Here is a 17,316-nt window from a genome sequence, read left to right as displayed (position 1 = left end):
CCTCGTTTATTTAGACTTACAGAGCCAGGGCAGGGCGGCTGGATTAGGAAAAGAATCTGATTTATAGCCCCTTTCAATCATGATGATAGCAAATATTTGGGCAGTGTTTTCCCAGTACCCGGCACTGTGTGCACCATCCATGATGATCCCAGACCCATGTCTGCCCCGTTTTACAGACGAGGAGACTGGAGTTTAGGAAGATTGAATGATTTGACCAAGGTCCGAATTGTGATTCAAACAAGAGTATCTAACCCTGAAGCCGTAAGCTGCCCCCTACCCTATGTGCAGGTTGCAATTAAATGCTGGGAAAGACATGTTAATACTCAAGAGAGCTTGTCAGGATCACCTGAATTGCTTGCAGGTGGCGATATTAAGTATTTGACAATGACTTGTCCTTGTTGGTGGGTGAGACACCCTCTCATCTTTGAACTCATGCAGTACTCACGGTCTTTTGCAAAGTGAGGAGCAGAGATCCTGGCCTGTAGTAAGCATTCAGTACCTGTCAGCTGTTATTGTCACAGTTCCCTGGTCAGCCCCAATTTCAAATATTTTTTTCCAGAAACCATTCAGCTATTTCACAGAGAGGAGTAGTGGTTAAAAGCATGGACTCTGCACCAGCATGTCTGGGGTGTGAAAACCACCCGGCCCTCCACTCACCAGCTGTGTTACCTTGGAAAAGTCATTTATTAAGTGAACCAACATACGTATAGTGCTTAGAATGAGGCCTGGCATATACTAAGTGCTGTATACATGTTAGCAATCTCATGTTCCAACGTGTTGGCATTCAGCCTTTCTTAGGACGCCTCTCATACCTGGAGGTAGCCCAAAACCCTGTGCCTGCCCCTATGTTGTGTTTTGGGGTCTGGAAAATATGGATCCTCTACTTAGGTAGGGCCAAGGTCAATGCCAACCACACCCACCTCCAAGTGGGTAGGTAGATAAGCGGGGTCCTATTAACCTAGGCCAGGGAGTGGCCCCTTCTTGAGGCTCCAGGGCCAGAAGGCCACAGCTGTCTCCAAGACAGCAGAGGGTCACATAGAGTTAAGAGGTCATCTCTTTCCCCCACAAAGAGGAGGCTGGGCCCCAGTGAGGGAAGCGGGCAGCGTGCAGGAGTGGAGAATAGAGAGCCAGCTGAGGCAGGCTAGACAGGGCCAGCAGCAACCTGTTTGTGCCTTGGCCTGGGGAGGTTTGAGGGCCTCTGTTTCTCCAAGTCTCCCAGCAATCCTTCTCAAAATTCTTTCAAGAGAGAAAGTCACATTTAAAGTACCATTTATTGGGAATTCCCTGATGGTCCAGTGGTTAGGACTCTGCGCTTCCACTGCAGGGGGCAAGGGTTCGATCCCTGGTCGGGGAACTAAGATCTCGCATGCCGCACGGCTCGGCCCCAAAAGAATAAAACTAAAAAAATAAAGGACCATTTATTGAGCTCTTGCTTCATGCCAGGCTCTGTGCTGGGTATTTTATGAACATCAGTTCATTCACATGAAGAACCAACCCCTTTTATAGATTGGAAAACTGATGAACAAAGAGATTTATTCACTTGTCCAAAGTAACTCCAATCCTTGTTATAACAAGGTGAGGGATGAGTGGGTAGATGGCTCTGACTGGATAGATGTTTGGATAGTTGCAAAGAGAAGATGGAAAAAAGCAAGAGAATAGGGGGAGGGTGTAGACCTGCCTGCCCCAACTCCAAGCCTCGCTCCTTCTTCTGTTCCTTCTTGGGTTGTGCCTTCTCTCTCAGGGATCAGGCTCATTGTGAGTGTCACACTCAGCCTGTCCCCAGGGCCCATCTGGCAAGCAGGGACAGGAAGGGAGACCCTGGCCAACAGACCCCCATCCTCTTATCCCTCATAAGCTACCCAAGTCACTTTGCACAGCAGAGTGAGGGCTTAGGAGGGACCAGGCCCTGGAAACTGTGGTCTCAGCCTGCAGGCCCCCAGCCCTGGCCTCCATGCTTTCAGAGGCCCTTGAGTCAGGTCCAGTGAGTTGTTGGGATAGGGCTGGTCTCAGGACATGCAGAGCCAAGATCTGGAAACCAAAGAGGGGGCAGCATGGGACAGGGGTCCAAGCTCAGGCTTCAGGGTCAGGCTGACCTGGGCTCAGCTCAGCTCCGTCACTTCCATGCCACGTGTAACCCCAGCCATGTCTCCCAGCATCTCACAAAGTAATGGGTACGAAGTACTTAACTCAAGCTGGCATCTCAGAAGGGCTCCGTACATATCGTTCTGATTATTGAGTCCTGCATTGCAGCACAGGCCCTAAAACGTACTTGCTGTGTGACTTTATGCAAATCACTTCACTTCTCTAAGCTTGGGGTCCAGAGGATCTAGAATCCAGGTTTCCTGGCTGGAGCGGCAGCAATTCTGTTTCCTTGGCAACCCAGCTTCCTCTCGAGGGACCATCTGGATCACGTCACTGTGGCAAGGTGCTGCCCGGGCAACCAGGTGTTTGTGTTTTGCAGTGGAAGCTCTGCAAGGTGGTAATTCCCCTCACTGGGGACAGGGTGGTGGCCAGGCAGGTGGCTGGAAGGAATCATCGCTGTCTCAGTCGTGCCTGCCCTTGCTATTCCTGGGTCCAGAGAGAAACAGACTCCAGAGCTTAGGAACTCTAGCCAATGACTTTCCTTGAAGAGCTATTAACAGATGCTTCCTTATATTCCTAGGCACATTTTCTGGCTTGTTGAGGCTGGCCAGGTGGGAAACGCTGCCCGGGGCTGGACTCCTGTAGGGAATTCCAAAGGACCCAGTCTCACCTGTTTGGGATGAAGAGCCACTATTGTCTCTGGCAGGAAACAGGAATTACTGGGGGGAAAAATTAGGACTCTGCTTTTGAAACAGGCACATAATTATAATGACAGCAGAAACTTGGTGCAAAGGATAAACTAATTCACCCCTTCAGCAGACGTGCATGGGCATCTATTATATGCAGATTTTGTGACCGGCACTTAGGTAACCCTAGAGATTGTATGTATCTGCAAGGAGCTCATAGACCTGGACAGCTTAGGAAAAACACAATGTCAACAGACCCACCTCAGCCAAAGGAGAAGCTGAAAGGGTGGTGGCGTGCAGAACCCTCTGGGGGCCAGCCACTTGCAGCAGCAAACTCCCAGCCCGGAGCGGCTGGAAAAGCTGGGGACAGTTCAGGGCTAGCCTGGGCTCGGCCATCACTTCACACAGGTGAGCGCCATGGCTTTTACAATAGCCCACGAAGGTGAGCTCTGGCCCCTTTTCCAGATGGGGAAACTGAGGCTCCGAAAAGTGAAGTCCATGCCCGGGGTCACACAGCTGGGGAGTGGCTGGTCTGAGATCAGAACTGGGTCCATCTGTGTCCACAGTGCATCCTCTGGGGAGACCCTGCTCTCCTGGTGGGCTGTCAGGGGTGGCTCCATTGCCTGGAAGCGTGTGACCTCTGTGCTGAACAAAATAAAATCATCTTCCACCTCTCTGTCCTTCTGGCTCTTTCTCTCTCTTCCTCTCTCTTCCTCTACCTATGTCTCACCCCCCCACACCCTCTCTCCTTCCCTCCCTTTTCTTCTCTCTCCCTCACTGTCCTTCTCCCCTCTCCTTTCCTCTCTCCTTCATCTCCTTTGTCTCCCCGGGACCACAGCGCCATGCACCGCTGGTCCCACTGGCTGCAGCTCATCTCTGCCTAGGTGTCCCCTGCAGCCTCTTACTCTGGGCCCCAGGCTCACCGTCCTCGGGTGCACCGCCCCGTCCAGCCCCTGTCGAGCCCTGGGCTACACCCCCCAGAAATGCCTGCTGCCGTTTGGTGCTGTCCCCCTCCTGAGCGCCCTCAGCCGGGGAAGTGACATTCTGGCGGGTCTTCCCGTTCCCTCCAGGCTCCGTGTGGTCCTGGGCCCCCTCTCAGATGTGCGGCCCCGATGCTTAGAATCACTGCCTCCCAATAAAGCGTCTGCTGGGAGGCCGGGAGGCAAGGGGCCCGCGTGTGCGAAGGGCCCACGTCTGTGCAGACGGGGCGGGGAGGAGAGGAAATGGGAGCTCGCCCTCCGCAGGCACAGACGGCAGGAAATCGGTGTGCCATGGAGCTGCATGGGAAAAAGAAAAGTGCAGCGAGTGCAGCGAGGCGCCCCGTCCCGTGGGCTTGACCCTGAGCCGCTCCTCAACGTCTCAGGGGAGAGACGGCTGTGCCCACCCCCTGGGACAGGGCTTCTGCGTCTGGTTCTTTCCTCCCACCCCAAGTGGAGACAGAACTGTGGGAGGAGAAAAACAACAGAGGAGAAAGGCACTGCCCCTCTAAAGAGAGCGGACAGGGAGGGGGGAGGTGGCCCCACCTGTGGGGTCTGTTCCCTCCCCAGCATTGGCCAAGGCTAGACTTCGGGGTCTAGGTCCCAGGCCCCCTGCTTGTGCGGAAGGGGCTTCCTCAGCTTGGAAGACCCACATGTCCACACAGCCAGGAGGCGGAAACTCCAGGGTGGCCCTGGGGGATCGGAGAGCCCAGCACCCCCAGCGGGGCAGCCACCACGCAGGGGGCCACCTGAGGCCGTGTGAGACACACACCCGCCACTGCCAGGGCTTCCAATTCTGCGAGAAATCTACTGAGTCTTTTAATGTCGTCGATTACCTCTTATTGAAGACCCATTGCTGGCCAGTCCAGCCATGCCTGAGGGCTGGCTCTCAGGTGGCCGGTGGAGGCATGGGACTTAAATCATTGAGGATCAAGCGGGGACAGATGGATGCATGACTGATGGGAAGAGGAAGGGTCTGTCTGTGGAGTACATGGGAGTGTGTCATCTTCATAGAATACAGAAAGAAGTATCGTGCCGTGTCAGCAGGGGAGGGTTGGTAGTGAGGGGCACCTGAATGGGGTGGCAGTGGGGCGATAGGACCTTTGAAGCATAGAAATCACCCACGTGGCATGTCCAGCCACGGAGGTAGGCCACTCTGGGTTTGCATCCTGTTCCCTGCTTTCAAGCTGTGTGACTTCAGGTAACTGACATAACCTCTCTGATCCTTAGCGGTAGCATCAGGAAACAAGGGATAACCATATATCCCTCCCAGTTGTTTGTGGTGTTTGAGATGTTGAGGATTAGATAGATGGTGCAGGGGAAGCTGTGCCTTGCACAGAGTGAGGACTTGGTGTCCATTTGCCACATCCCAGTACCTGAGGCAAAACACGTGCGTGAAGAGTACCCTGTCCCCAAAAATCAGCGGTGAGAGGAAGAAGACTGGGTCGGGGCGGAGGATACTGTGTAGTGGAGAGGGAAGGGGAAGAAGGAGGACAGTGCCCTTTTGGAGTACAGGGGGTATATAATAAGTATAAATAGTAAGTATCCGTAGTAGTATCATTTTAATTGCTGCTGTTACTCTCTGATGTGAATGTCAACGTGCAGAGGGCCTTGCAGGATCACCTGGCCTATTTTTATCTGAGAGGAGACTGGCACAGAGAGAGGGAGCAATCTTCCAGCATCCCTCATCATACCAGCAGTAGGACCGGCCTGATGCGGTACTTACCACTAATATTCTTCCTGTTACTCCCAGTAGCACTGTTACTCCCATGCCAGCTACTATTACTGCTATTTCTATTACTCACACTAGCCTATTGCTTCTAATACTACCATTATTTTCCTAGTACGATGAATCAATTAAGGAGTGAAGTTTTATTGAAGTTCTTACCACGTTCCAGGCGCTGGGCAAAAATACTGCAGAGACTTCCTCTCCTTTCATCTTTATAAAGATATTAAGAAGAAACGGAGACTCAGAGAGGTTAATTTCTTGCTCAAGGCCACACAGTTAGCAAGTGGCAGGGCTAGAATTAGACCCAGGCAGTCCCGCTCCTGCACACCTGGGTACCAGGTCAGACCGCTTCCCAAAAGAAGGAAGGAGGCTTGACAACCCCGAGCCTGGATGAATGGAGGCCTGGATGCATCCCAGGAGTAGGGCTGCCTTGTGAATTAGCCCAATGGGCAGCTACCTTTGTGGAAGGATCTAATAATCTCTCTCCTGCCTTGTTTCACAAGACCTGAAATTCCACCTTCACATGATTTTCTTTGGATTGAATTTCACGTGCCTCTGTCTGTTAGCCTCGTTCATTCAGTCTGCCATTTGATAATAGCATGATGAGGGGTGGTGAGGCCAGGTCCCAGGCTCAGAATCCTGGCTTCCAGTTCTGGCTGCTTGGAGCCTGGGTGACTGTGGGCCGGTCCCTTCATCTCCCAGTGGTGGGATGTCAAATCTGAAGCTCCCAGCTCAGGGCCTCATAGAGTGGCCCCTCTGTCCTTCCCTTGCAACTCTGCGAGACCCCTGTCATAGCCCCAGGTGTAATAGTCCTTGCAGATGAGACCCCCACCCCCAAGGCCCAGTCCAGTGATAGCAGGAAACCAGCAGATTGCATCTAGAAAAAACACAGAATTTAGAGATTACTCATCCATTCATTCAGCAAACGTGAATTGAGTACCACAGCGTCCCAGGCCTATGCTGGATGCCTGGACAGTGTGAGTGAGGTAGATGTGGTCCTTACCCTCCAGGAGCTCAGGGCTCCATGGAGAGGACAGACTTCGAATAAATGCTCTCCGACGATGATGTAATCGTTGTGACAGGCCCTACAAAAGACACGTGGAGGGGGCCGTGAGTCTGGGAGCTTAGAGAAAGCTTTCTCAAGGAAATGACCCTTGCAGGAAGGCTCCAAGGAGAAAATCTGCCCAAAGATGAGGACAGAGAAAGACATTCCAGGCAGAGGAAACAGCAGGTTCAGAGGCCCCAGGTGCAGAAGGAATGTGGGTTCAAATTTTCTCTCTACTTCTTCTGACTCGGTAGCTCTGTGCAAAATGCTTCTCTCTGAGCCTCAGTTTCCTCACCTGTAGAATGGGAACAGTTGCCACCTGCTCCCCAGGGTTCCAAGCAATTGAGAGGTTAAGGGGTGTGAAGGTGGTGGTGCTGGCACTGCCCCCCTGAATGCCTAGGGAATCTGGAGGCTGCCTCTTGGCTCCTAGCTTCCAAGCACCCCCGACACTTGAGGCTTCTGCCGGTCCTGGTTGTTCCTCAGCACAATTAGGTAATTAGGCCAAATTCAATTACACACCACACTCCCAGGTCTGTCTGGGGCCCGACGGGGGCGTGGGCTCCCTTTGCTGGCGGGGGGGCAGTAGCAGTGCTGCTCTCAGAGTTGTGTCTTCCTACCATGCATCCCAAAATACTGCGTGCATCCCAGATGGGGAAACTGAGGCAGGGAAGAGGCAGTGTGCTTAGCCCCAAACCTCAGGGCTGAGATCCCCAGGGCTGATTTTTTCCCTCCTTGACAGCCCCAACCCAAACTGTGAGCCCATGGCTTGTCCCACCTTTCAGATTCATCACAGGGGTCCTGGCTCCTCTCCCCCTGGACAAGACCCCCCCACCAAGGGTGGGATTCAGCTTCCCTGCCACCCTTGGATTTGTGGCAGTTTCTCCTCCCAGCTGCAGACTGGTACCCAGCCACTATTCAACACTTTGAATGGTGTGTGAATTTGAGGGGAGAGCACACCTTGACTTCCAGGCTAAGGGGTGTGCTGTTCCCACCTGCCAGGCTCAGCTCTGAGGATCCTGATTTCAACATCAGGCCTCCTACTCCTTGCCCTGCCCTGGCGGCCACTTTGGATTTTCCCCAGACGTTCCTTCGTGGCCTGTCTGCTCACGTCCAGAGCCCCCCGGGGGTGGGGGACACCTGGGACCACACTGCAGGTGTGAGGGGAGTCACCAGACCCCCTGGGCTGCCATGGGCTGTGAGTACAGGGCTAGAAGGGAGCAGGCGCCTGGGAGAGTGTCCTCTCACACGGGACTGCAGGAGAGGAGGGTGGGAAGTGCACCAGGTGACACAGGATTCCTGGCGAGCTTTAATGGGCTTAGGAAGTTCATAAAACGGCTGTACTGCTGCCCAGGATGCACTGAGGTGCTTGGACCCGCTTCTCGAGCACCCTTCCTCTCCTCTCACCTATCACAGCACCCCAAAACAGAAAGGGCCCCAGAAACCATAAGCCCACCAGTGTGGGATCCCCTTTACAACTCCCCATCCTCAGCTTACACACCTCAGGTGACAAGGTGCTCATTACCACCCTGGGCGGCCCTGTCAGGAGGTCCTTCCTTCTTTTGAGCCCAAACCCGTCTTTTTTTCAACACTGCCATCCTTCCTTCTGATGCATGTGACTCCCACTGTGGATGAGAAAAGGACTGAAGGGTCCAGGGTCTGGCCCCCGACCTCCCTGTGAGGAGGGGGAAGAACAGAGTGGGGCAGACCCTCCCCTTGTGAACCCCAGCTCATAGAAAGAGACAGTGGATGGACAAGAGCCCTTTAGAATAGTAAGTCCTCATGTGTTTAGGACTTTACAGTTTGCAGAGCACATCCTTGACATTACCGTTGGTGGAAACATGGAGAGATGGCCTGGGGCTCTGGAACAAGTCAGAAGACCTGGATCTAGTCCTGGCTCTACCACTAACTTGCTGTGTGACTGGAGGAAGCCCTAGTCCCTCTCTGAGCCTCAGTTTCCTCATCCGAAAATTAAGACTAGGCTCTCTTCAATGCTGAGAGTTGGGGGGTTCCAAATAGGCAAGCAGAGACCCTGTAAGGAAAAGGGGTGCACGTAACAGGCCCTGCAGGCTGTGAGGCACACTGGGGTCATGTGGTTGTTGGAGCAGCCTGCATTCAGCCTTGCCGGGCCCCCCAGCCTAGCATCAGGGTGTGTGGCCTGAAATCCTTCCCCCAGCTGAGCGCCATTTCTTCCTCTGCAGAGAGGAGGACGGCATCCTCCTGGTACCTGCAGGAGCCTTTGTCTCAGGAGCAACAGGAGTGAAATTTGGCCTCCCCAGGCCAGACAGGGAGGTGTGCCGCCCAGCCAGGCAGGCAGACAGACTGACAGCTTCAGCAGGAAGGGAAATTGCCTTTCCATCTGCAGGGAGCTTATGTCAGTCCAACTGGGGGCCGTCCGGAAGTCCCCCGTCAAAGCTGTGTCCTGGGAGAAGCAATAAAGCCCCAGGACTGCTGAGGCACAGACATTCGCGCTGCCTTGGCCGTCCCATCCCATCCCTTCAAAGGCGACTCCAGAAATCAATGGGAAGAGATTCATGAGGGTCCTGGGTGGCGAGCTCCTCGTCACCTCTGGCAGCCCCTTTGTTAGCTGGCCTGAGCTTCCTGTCTGAACAGGCTGCTTCCACTGAGAGGCAACCCACATTCTTGCAGACAGCACGTCGGGGACCCAGTCTCTGGGCTGGCAAGCAGCGGGAGCAGGGCACCGCAGACCCCACTGTTCACTCATTCATTTCTTGATTCACTTATTCATTCAGGTAGCTGGTCCATGCTTCATTCACACAGCAGATATCAAGCATCTGCTTGGCATATTGTAGATCCTGTCGATAGAACATGTGCAAAACAGACAAAAGTCGCTGTTGGCAGGGAGCCTGATTTCTGGCAAGGGAGATAGCATTAGCAAGAGAAATAATTGAAATACATCAGTCCTCGGTGCTAAGGAGGAGCCTAAGTCAGGGAAGAGTGGTAGCAGACGCCAGGAGGGGCTGCAGATATGGGCAATGCAGCTGAGGAAGGCTTCCTGAGACTCAGGTGTCCCCTGGGTGGAGGCCTGCAGCAGGTGGGAAGTGAGCCTGGCCGCCTGGAGAAGAGCATGGGGGCGTCCGCAGCCTGCAGGCAGGGAGACGGGAAGGAAATGAGGTCAGGGAGGTGACAGGGGCCAGGTCACACAGGGTTTTGTGGGGCCATCATAAAGACGTGGATTTTTACACTGACTGAGCCAGAGCGGTTTAAGCAGAGGAATGATGAGCTGCGACTTCGGTTTTGGCAGCATCATTGTGGGTATGCGTTAGCTAGAGATGCCATAACAAAGTACCACAGACTGGGTGGCCTGAACAACAAGATTGCATTGTCTCGCAGTTCTGGAAGCCAGAAGCCTGAATCAAGGTGGTGGCAGGGCCGTGCTGCCTTGCAGGGCACCAGGGAAGGAGCTGTTCCAGGCATCTCTCCTGGCTTCTGGTAGTTCCCTGGCTCATGACAGCAGAACGCCAGTCCTCACAGGGCACTCTCCCTGTGTGTGTGTCTGTCTCTGTGTCCAAATTTCTGCTTCTTATCAGGACACCAGTCATATGGGATTAGGGTCTACCCCCATGACCTCATTTTAACTTGATCATCTGCGACCCTGTTTCCGAAAAAGGTCACATTCACAGGTACTGGGGGGTAGCCCTTCAGCACCTTTTGGGGGAGGGGGGACGCACAACCCCACGGCCTCTCAGCCTCTTGAGAATGATCGCTGTTATCTCCTTTGGTCCTCCCTGGCACCTGGTATTAGCTGGCCTCGCTCCCATTTTACAAAGGATGAGGCAGAGGCCCAAGGAAGCCAAAGTGACTTGTCCAAGGCCACCAGCTAGTCGGTACTTGTTTCCTAAGGCTCAGTCTCCAATTCCAGGCACATCCCCACCCTCCACAACTCCTCAGCTAGCAGGGACATGGTCAGTTCCTTCCTGTCTCCGCTCCGACCCCTCTGGCCTCTCTGTGTAGCTGAGAGGCTGTGGGCATCCTAGTGGCATGGGCAGACAGCCTGGGCACAGCTGCCTTCCCAGCTGAGTGGATGGAGGGGCAGGCAGCTCTTAAATACGGAAGCCACCTGAGGGACCATTTCATGCCTGGTTCCTGGGTTCCCTCCCCCATCCTCTCTCCTCCTCCAGCCTGGCAGGAGGCTTTCCTGGATCCCCAATAACCTCACAACCCTAGGGTTTCTTGGCGGTGCCAGTGGACGTGTGGGGCAGGGGTTGGTTTTGTTTTCTTAATGAAATGATTATAAGATTTGGGCTGATGCCAAATGCAGACTTCTGGGAACGCAGCCTGAGTGTGGGTTGAGGGCCCTGCTGGAGGATACATCCGGGAAGGGGGTGGGGAGCAGTGACGGGAGGTTCTGAGCCAGGTAGGTCTCATTCTCCAGCGTGACCCCCATGCCCCCCCTCAGGTGGAGCCCTGGACAGCCTGGAATGTCAGGTGGATGGTTAAATCGCACAGAGGCTAAACAGGAAAAAGAAACACAAAGAAAGAAGACATTTCCATATATGTAATGTGGTGTGCTGGAAAGAATATAAAACATGACTCTCATCACAGCTCTATCTCGCTGTGTGACTTTGATGGTCACTCTCTCTAGGGTCCCATCTTGGGAATACGGTATTACGGTTGCTGGTGCAGGATTTAGAGGCAGATGGCTGGGTAGTTTAAATCTTTCTGCAAGTTGTCTAAACCTTTCTGTGCCTGACTGTTATCCTCTGCAGGGCGGAAATAATAATCACACCTTATCAGAGAGGGCTGTCTGTGAGGATGGCATGTTGATACTTGGAAAGTGCCTAGAACTGTGCCTGGCAACCAGCAAGCACTGTGTCAGTGGGAGCTATTACTGTGGAAAGAGGAGAGGCCTGGATCCAGCTTGGGGCTCCCAGCTCTGTGTCCCCAGTGGGAGTGTGCCCTCCCACTGTCCCCATGTGTGGGTAGGGTCCCAAGGCCTGGCAGAGACACCTGCATTGGCTGGCTGGGAGCTGAACGTCAGCTGTGCCTTCCTTCTTTGAGATTGTACGTGTAGAATTAAGGAGGCTGACCAGGGTGAAGGAGGAAGGGAAAGAGGCAGAGGGAACAGTATTATCAAAGGACACGGGAGTTTGTGTCCTGACCCCTCAGAGGTGGGCAGAAGCCCCAGAAAAAGGTCCCTGGAGGCAGAGCCCCTGAATCAACTCACGCCCAGTGCAGCTGCTTGAGCCTTCCTGGGGCAGCTGCGCTGGCAGTGAGACAGATGCTTCATGGCCGGTTATCCTCCAGTATGTGTGCGTATGTTTATTGAACCCACTCTATGCCCTGCACGCGCTTCCATGCTCCCTGAGAAGGATCGGTTGAATGGAGACAGGTGGCCAAGCAGCTCCCAAGGCCTGAGCTCACGACTGCCACACTCCCGTGGACACCACCTGGGGCCTTGCTGTCTTCTTCACTCTCCCTCTGAGAGCTGGAGCCCGCATGGGTGACATCTCTGAGTCACAGGGATCCTTGTTGAGACCTGCTGAATCAGCAAGCCCTGCTTGAGGAGGACCTGGCTCCGTGGCTCTGGGGTTCATTGTTCTTCCTCTCAGTCTCAGCTGGAGGGAGCTGGGGTTGTGTATGCCCCTAGCCCCCTGCCTTACAGAGGAGGTGACCCAGCCCTGAGCCTGGGAACCACTTTCTACCCCCCCACCCCCACCCCCCAGGGGGACCTACATCCGGTGGCTTTGCTCATTCATACTTACTGGCCTGGGCTGGGACAGGATCCAGGAGCCCATCCCTCTGGAGGTGAGAGGGGGAGGCCTGGAGGAGGCTCCTCGGGCACCACAGACTTCCCCCCTGCCCCCACCTCGGGGCCTCCATGGCCTGGTTGGTCCTGAGGAGGTAGGCTCTGCACGACAGGCTCCCCAGCTGGGTGAAGCATCCTCCCTCGCGCTCCCTCCAGCGCAAGCCGCGGCTGCCTTCCCGGCTGCAGTGCTGTGATTTACTGGCGGCTCCTTCTCGCCAGGGCCCACGGCAGGAGGAGTTCAAACACCCGCAGGAGAAGCCACCAGCTACTGGTCCCTGAATCAGGCTTCCCAAGGGCTCCCGGACCTTCATCAAGGAGCCACGGCACCAGGGCCGCAGCTCTCCCTTTCTTCTTCCTTCTTCTGCCTCCCAAGTCATTCCTCCGGGCTGTGCCCCCTCGCCGAGGTCACTCGGAGAGCTCCCCGAGTGCGCTCAGAGGTGGAGAGTGCCTTTGTCTGCGGCCGCTTTCCTATAGATCCTTATCAAGGCAGGCGCCCAGGGGGTGGAGCGGGCCACTTTGGGCCTCAGGCTTTTGAGCAAATCTTTGGAAGTTGGAAAAGTGGAGTTGGAACGTGGAGTAAGTGGAGAGAAACCCTTCTGAAGCAGGAACTGGTTGGAGTACCCATATTTCTCCAGACTCCGGGTTTATAGTATTAAAAGCCTGCTAACCTAGTGAGCCGGACTGGGGCTTGAATGGGACCGAACAGGCCTTGGAATTAGCATGTGAAAACGCGAGCTTTAGCCTGGAGGCCTTCTGTGAGGGCTGGTGAATAGATTCTTGGAAACAGTTTGTTTTCCTAATTACATAAATCTGCTAGTGGAGAGTATTTACCTGTTTTTTTTTTTTCTCACCTGGGGAAAGTCAGTTGGTCCCAGGCCTGTAAAGTTTAAATAAGCATATCACTACTCTTCTCTCACCCCACCTCGGGGCTCCTTCCCGAGTAGGTCCCAGGGAGAGCTGGGAGGTGGGGGAGGAGTGGGGCTGTCACTAGTTTCCCAGGCCCTGCCACCAGGTCTGCGTTCCTCTGATGGAAACCTCTGCCCAATTCCAGTCCACATTCTGGTTCAACCTATAGGAGTGGTTTTTCTGAATTCCGTGCCTGGAGCCACGTGGTACCACCACATACCAGGTATTTTAAGAATGAACCTGGAAGTTCCAAACATCTGGGTCTTTGGTGGCTCCAAAGGCACTAAGAAGCAGACAAATGTGACCTATCATTGCAGAGCACTTCTGGGAGGGGAGGAGCCAGAAGGACGGCGTTCTGGTTATTTGAGGTCTTAGCAGCTTTGAATTTTGTATAATCGAGGTCTGAGCCCTGACATCATGTTAAAACCAGATTTATGATAGAAAACAGGTCTTAGGGACACCTATCTCAGTGTTTTCTTCTGAAACGTGGACCCAGGTGTCATGCCTCCTCAGTTTCTGGGTGTCACTGGCTGAGCGCTGGGGCTTTGGAGTCTGTGGTACGCAGGATCTGCAATGGGGACTGGGCCAACCAAAGAGAAAGATGGAGGGCCTTCACTGGCCACAGGGCTCTTCCCTCATGGGCTCCCAAACCCCTGTGGGGCTGCTTGGGAGGGCAGGGCCCCAATGGATGTCTCAGTGAATAAATGACGGTCCCTAAAGAAGCCATTGTAACCCAAGATGAGGGAAGGCTCCTCCGAGGAGGGGAGACTGAGCAGAGCCTGGAATTTGGGCAGAGCAGAAAAGTCCTCACCCTGGCTGCCCCAGGGTTGGCCCTGCAGGAAGGCGATGCAAATTAATCTCTCTTGCAGGAAGCTAGTTCTTGTCCAAAAGGCAGCAAGTTATAAAGTATGAATTAATCCATTTAACCAGCTCCTCTGAGGGAAAGCCCATGACAACTGCATTTCCAAATGCCATCTCTGAAAGTGATATTTCAAGTGGCAGTGGGTGGGATTAGAGCCTGCTAACGATTTATGTCAAACAAGGCGCAAGAACATAATTTCTAGATATGTGATTTGTTTCAGGCACTTCCAGGGCTGGCAGTAGGACAGACACGAAAGTTCAGGGGCCAGCCAGAGCTCAGACTGAAAAGGGGGGGGTGGGGGGTGTAATCGGGAGTGATGGAAGGAGAACAGGAGAAGCAACGTCAAAGGCTAGCTGACCTCGTCATTTACCCATGATGGCAAGGAGAGCAGTGCAGGGCAGTCTAATACAGAAGAGATTTTTCAAGGCAGTTCTGGTTACCTTTCATTAGGGTGAATGATGGGGCCCCACTTACCTTCCTAATTGTTTGGGCAGTTAAGTCGACACTCAAGAAACCTTCACTGCAGGTGGGCTGGGGGAAGGGGCTTAACGCAAAGTTTCTCCCAAGAGGGTCGTGGTGATGGGAAGTGCCCACGAAAGAGGAAGGAGCGAAGAACCCTTTGGGGTGGTAGGGCGGCGGGTGGGCTTCCAGGTGTGTCTGCTCAGCTCAGCGCCAGCAGGTCTTGCGACAGACAGGCTGGAAGGAAGAGGCCGCGGCCACCACAGGATGCAATGTCAGGAAGGCAGCAGCTCCCGGGGCGGGGCAGTGCCGCGCTCAGCAGCCGCCCCCGGCTTCCCTACCGCCGCTGGTTCCAGGGCACAGGAACTCCCCGAAGTCAGCGAGCTCGAGCGTACGTGCGCCCGCTCACCTTGCCTCGGGGAATCCCAGGGGCGGCAGGGGCATCAGTGCCAGGGAAGATGCCAGGCCGCCTGCCTTCTCCGCCCCCTAACCCGTTCCGAAAATCCTTTAAACCAGGTCGCAATCCGGATGCCCCAGTCCCGCCCCGCCCCCTCTCCTCCCCCGGGCCGAGGCCGCCTCCAGGCCAGCTCCCTCCTCCGCCCCCACCCTGCCTTCCACCCTCATTAGCATGGCCACTTGGGAGGATTCTCTGGGGGGCGGGAGACACCCGAAGTCATCCACCGCCTGCGCATTCCCGGCGGCCCCCTCGGGCGGCAGCGTTCCGGGAGACCCACTTGCACAAGTGTTGCTTCCAATTTATTGCCTGGGCGGGGGAGGGAAGGGGGCCTGGTCGCCGCCCCCGCCCGGAGGCTGGAGCGCTGCCTGTCGGGTCGTGCGTTCGCTCGGCGGCGGCGTGCACCAGCACCACCCCTGCGTGCAAGTTTGAAATGTGAGCTGCCTCCGATTCATACTCGCTCGCGCTCCCTCGCAGCAAAGTGGCTGGGCCGACGGTCTGCGCGCGCGAGTGAGTGCGGGTGGCGGGCTGGGGGGCGGGGGTGCGGACGGGAGGCTCGCGGGGCGGGGAGGGCGCGCGCGAGCCAGGGCTCCCTGGAGACGCCGAGGCAGGTCTGCTAGCCTTTCATCTTCTCTCCGCGCTCCTCCTCCTCCCTCCCCTCCCCCCGCCGCGGCGCGCCCGGCCTCCCCCGAGCCCCCAGCCCCACGCGGGCGCACGCAGGGTGGGTGGTCGCGCCGGCGGGGAACGGGCGCGCGGCGCAGGGCGCTGGCCGTGGGAAGTTTCGCTGGCGCGCCCAGTGCACCCCCGCCCCCCGCGCGCCCCCGGCCCATCCCCGTCCCCGGAGGGCTGTCGCTTGCGCCCGGGCGCGCGGCTGGCTGCCTCCTCGGCGGCGGCCCCATTAACAGAGCCTCCGCCTGTGATTGGCTTCGCCCGGGAAGCTGGAGACTGGCGATGAATAATTGATGTGTGCTGTGCGGTAGCCGGACGGCGGCGGCGGTGGCGGGCAGCAGCGAGCGGGAGCGCGGGAGCCGGAGCGCCCTCGGAGCGGGCAGCGCGGAGCGAGCGGGCGCCGGAGCCACCCGGGCCCCCGCGCCGCCGCCGCCGCCGCCCCGGCGCGGAGCGGGGATGCAGGCGGCGCCCGCTGCCTGCGTGCAGCCTTTGTTCGGCGCCGGCTGAACCCTGCCCCGAGTCGCTCGCTGCGGCCGCCCCCGGCTGGGCCCCAGCCCCCTGCGGGCGCCAGGGCGGTACCGCGGCCGGTGCAACTTCCAGGTAAGTGCGGCGTTGGAGGGGCCGGCGCCGGGGCGCCCGCGGACCGGGCCCGGGCTCCCTCCGGGAGCGGGGGTGAGTGTGCGTGCCTGTGTGTGACAGAGGAGGGCCGGTGCATTGTGGGTAGCGCCGTGTGCTGCATGGTGTCAGCCCGAGGCTTGGCCGCGAGAGTGGCACCGGCGTGCACCGGGCCCGTTTTGTGCGCCCACACAGGGGCCCCTCGTTCTCTTCGGGGCCCGGGGCCAGGGTGCTCCCCTACCGCCCCTACTCTCGAAGGTGAAGTGTTGGCTCTCCAGAAGACATTTTACAAGGCTCCGTCCTCAATCGGCTTCTATTGCAAAAATAAGAATCGGCCAGGAAGCCTTCCGCGGAGGCAGCGGCCGAGGGTTCTCAACTTCAAGCTGCTCCTTTGTCAGGATGCAGCCCTAACGCTGAAAGCGCCCAGAGACCCCGAGGGGCGCTTGTGGCGCCACCATTGAGGCAGAGCGCCCTTCCGAGAGGTGGTGGGTGCAGAACAGACTTCTGACAAGTGTTTGCTGGGAGGCCGGCTGGAGGAGGAAGAGGAGGAGAGACGGGTTTGCACTAGAGAGCAGGAAGGGGCCTTTCTGGGGGTGCCTGACACCAGGCTGTGGAGACCTCGTTTAAGACCTTGGAGAGAGGGTTTCTCAGAGGACTGCCTGGGCTGAAGGTTTGTCTTGGTGGTCAGGAGCACGTGGGTTTGGTGTTGGGGTCTTAACAGGCATTGGTGCCTGGAGCACTAGATAGGTCCCACTTCTTGAGTCCAACTGGAAGCCAGCTTGGGTGAGACTAGGAGACATCAGGCTGTCTTTCCCTGCCCTAACCCTTTGCACCAGTGAACCTCCATAGACGGGCTTCAGGAGACCATCACTCTCAGGATGGGGGCCTGGGTCCCCTGTCCTTGACCATCAGACTGGACTGGCAGGTGGGTGCTAGGCATGGCTGGTAGCCCCTGCAGCAGGAAGGTCTTGTGAGGCAGCTGGCAAGGAGTTGGTACCAGAGAGCTTCTTAATGGGCCATCCTTGAGAATGGGCCAGAAATTGGATTGGGAAATGAGTTGGGGTG

General features: G+C 56.2%; 1 protein-coding gene across 9 annotated transcripts in view; it reads left to right on the top strand.

Moving 5' to 3' along the window:
• Positions 1-17,316, top strand: part of ZMIZ1 (zinc finger MIZ-type containing 1) — a 185,759-nt gene that overhangs the window by 105,111 nt on the left and 63,332 nt on the right. Inside the window, exon 1 of one of the 9 annotated variants that reach the window (XM_070043956.1) lies at positions 15,367-15,477. The exons of 6 other annotated variants lie outside the window; for them this stretch is intronic. The gene's annotated coding sequence lies outside the window, so the exon portion shown is untranslated. Of the gene's footprint in view, positions 1-15,366; positions 15,478-15,520; positions 15,579-16,103; positions 16,237-17,316 lie in introns of those variants that run through there. 2 more of the 9 variants (XM_060285844.1, XM_060285843.1) reach the window with 2 other exon arrangements.

The sequence above is a fragment of the Globicephala melas genome, chromosome 16 (genome assembly GCF_963455315.2).
Source record: "Globicephala melas chromosome 16, mGloMel1.2, whole genome shotgun sequence".
NCBI lineage: Eukaryota > Metazoa > Chordata > Mammalia > Artiodactyla > Delphinidae > Globicephala > Globicephala melas.
The sequence above is the reverse complement of the archived record's forward strand: the minus strand, read 5'-3'. Positions and strand labels throughout refer to the sequence as shown.